The sequence below is a fragment of the Pteropus vampyrus genome, unplaced genomic scaffold (assembly GCF_000151845.1).
Source record: "Pteropus vampyrus isolate Shadow unplaced genomic scaffold, Pvam_2.0 Scaffold47, whole genome shotgun sequence".
In the NCBI taxonomy this organism is placed as follows: Eukaryota; Metazoa; Chordata; class Mammalia; order Chiroptera; family Pteropodidae; genus Pteropus; species Pteropus vampyrus.
Genome location: NW_011888828.1, coordinates 5,941,818 through 5,944,400, shown reverse-complemented (window position 1 = coordinate 5,944,400; position 2,583 = coordinate 5,941,818). Strand labels below are relative to the sequence as shown.

The 2,583-nt window shown below is 39.8% G+C and overlaps 1 protein-coding gene across 1 annotated transcript in view; it reads left to right on the top strand.

Annotated features, from left to right (window-relative positions):
* ARHGAP10 (Rho GTPase activating protein 10) overlaps positions 1–2,583 on the top strand; it is a 270,546-nt gene that overhangs the window by 104,538 nt on the left and 163,425 nt on the right. The window lies entirely within an intron of this gene.

Genomic DNA, 2,583 nt, shown 5'->3' with positions numbered 1-2,583 from the left:
ATGAAGAAGTACATAGACAAGGTTTGGAAGGGTTCCCAGCACAGAAACTTCTGTCCCTGTGAAACTGGGGTACTCCACCCTCCAGGCATGTGGACACATTCACCAACATGGAAGCTCATCAACTCTTTTTAAGAATTTTATAGAGCTTAATTTGTAGTGCCCCTGCCCTGCTTCCCCTCCTCAGAGGGGATCTCTTGGTCTTTCTGGTATTTAGAGGACCGCACTTAAGTTCTCCTGCTTAGCATAAACTCAAGTGTGCACTATAGGGGCTCCTTGTATGTGGCAAAGACAATCATCACTCAGGGAGTTCCGAGGGTTTTAGGAGCATTGTGCCAGGAGCCAGGGACAAAGACCAACTATGTTTATTGTTATACCACATGTAGTGGTTGTCTTTTAGACTTGAGTTGGGCTGAAGGACTGTGCCACTAGGTATAATTTAGACATATGCAGCTGCACATGGCCCAGCAATTCTGACCGCTCAGAACATTAGGGGGTGTTGGTGGAGGCTGAGCGGCAATGCCGGGGTCATTGCACTATCATGAACAGCAGAAGAGAGAATCTGCTAAAATAAAAAACCAACTTAGTAAACCTGACCTTGGTGACATTTTCTTGAAGAACATTTCCCAGTAACAATAACATGAAGAATCTACTCTTAACTCCTCACGTATCCATTTTATTTCTAAACAAACTTATGTTATTTTGGTGGGAGTTTTGCCGAGTAACCAAACTCTAGTTATTGGAGGTATAAAAATATCATGATTTTGATAAGTGTTAAGTGGAAATTCTCATTTTACCTTAGTAACACTCATTCTATTTCAACATTATTTTGCTTAAAAATAATCATTTCATGCAAAAACTTTTTCATTATATGTTAAAATACTTTTCAAAAAAATTAAAAAATTTTGTTTTAAAATATATAAGACATAGCATTTATGATTTTTAACTATTTCCAAGTGTACATTTCAGTGGTATTAAGTATACTCACATGGTTTGCACCCATGGCCACTATCCATGTCCAGAACTTTTTTGATCTTCCCAAACTGAAACTGTGTATCCATTAAAAATAACGCCCACTCCTCTCCTCCCCTAGCCCCTGGCAAGTGCCATTCTACTTTGTGCTTCTATGAATTTGAGTATTCTAGGTGCCTCGTATAATTGGAATCATACATGTTATTTGCCTTTCTGTGTCTGGCACTTTACTTGGCATAGTGTCCTCGAGGTTCATCCATGCTGTAGCATGTGTGAGAATTTCCTTCCTTTTTGAAGCTGAATAATATTCCATTGTATGTCAGTACCACATTTTGTTTTTCTGTTCATCTTTTGATAGACACTTGAGTTGCTTCCACCTTTTAGCTGTTGTGAATAATGCTGCTATGAATGTGGGTGTACAAGTATCTGAGTCCCTACTTTCCGTTCTTTTGGGTATATACCCAGAAATGGAATTACTAGATGATATGGTAACGCTCGTTACTGTTTTCCATAGCAACTGCCATCTCACAGTCCTGTCAGCAATGCGCAAGGGTTCTAGTTTCTCCAGATCCTCATCAACACTTATTTTTTTAATTTTTTTTTTATAGTAGCCATCCTAATAATGGGTATGAGGTGATATCTCATGGTTTTGATTTGTATTTCCATAATGAATTGTAATGTCGAACATCTTTTCATGTACTTGGAGCCATTTGTATAGCTTCTTTAGAGAAATAGCCAAATATTTTTAAAAGGAAAATTAACCAAATTAGGAAATATATTACATGATGCCTTATAAGAATGGTTTCTAGGATGAGAATTCTTTCTCTGCTGTTCCTCTGTGGAACTATGCTCCTCTTCCAAATTTTTTTTTCAGTGAGACAGGATGAGCTGGGATTTTTTTTTGGAGTAGTCTCCTGCCTGACTGTCTGGTGCCCGTTTGCTCCCAGGGAACGAGAGGGACATTGTGAGGGTTTACGAGCATAACTTCCCAAACATGGGCTCCAAGCCCTGACCTGCCTTTGAGAGCCAGGCTCTTGAGATGATGCCATTGCTGCCACTTTGTCACCTGTTGCCTTCACTCATGAGTGCTGAGGTGACTAGAATTTTCCCAGCTCTCTTTCCCAGGTTGGCTTCAGACTTAGAAGATTTGTTCACAGAAATAATGTGATTTTGATTCTGTGTTTGCAGTTCAACCTTGGGTGTCTGGGAGAGTTTTTCATGAAGAGCCTTCCTCTTTAATCTTCAGCCCTTTGGGGGTCAGCCTCATCATATACAGCAGGGGTCTGCAAACTTTTTCTGCAGAGAGTCGGACAGTGAATATTTTAGATTTTTGTAGACCATGAGGTCCTTGTTGCAACCTATTCAGTTCAGCTGTTGTAGCAGAGAAGTAGCCATAGAAGGTACCGATACAAATAGTCAGTAGTCGTGACTATGTTTCAGTACAGTTTTATTTAGAAAAACAGGCAATGGACTGTAGTTTCACTGACCTCTGATGAAGTTTCACTCCTCACTGTCTCTAATTTCACTAGCCTCCATTATTTTAACATAGGCAGACATCCAAGTGGAGCAGAACCGGCAGCACTTTTATGAACTGTCTCTTGAATATGTATGTAA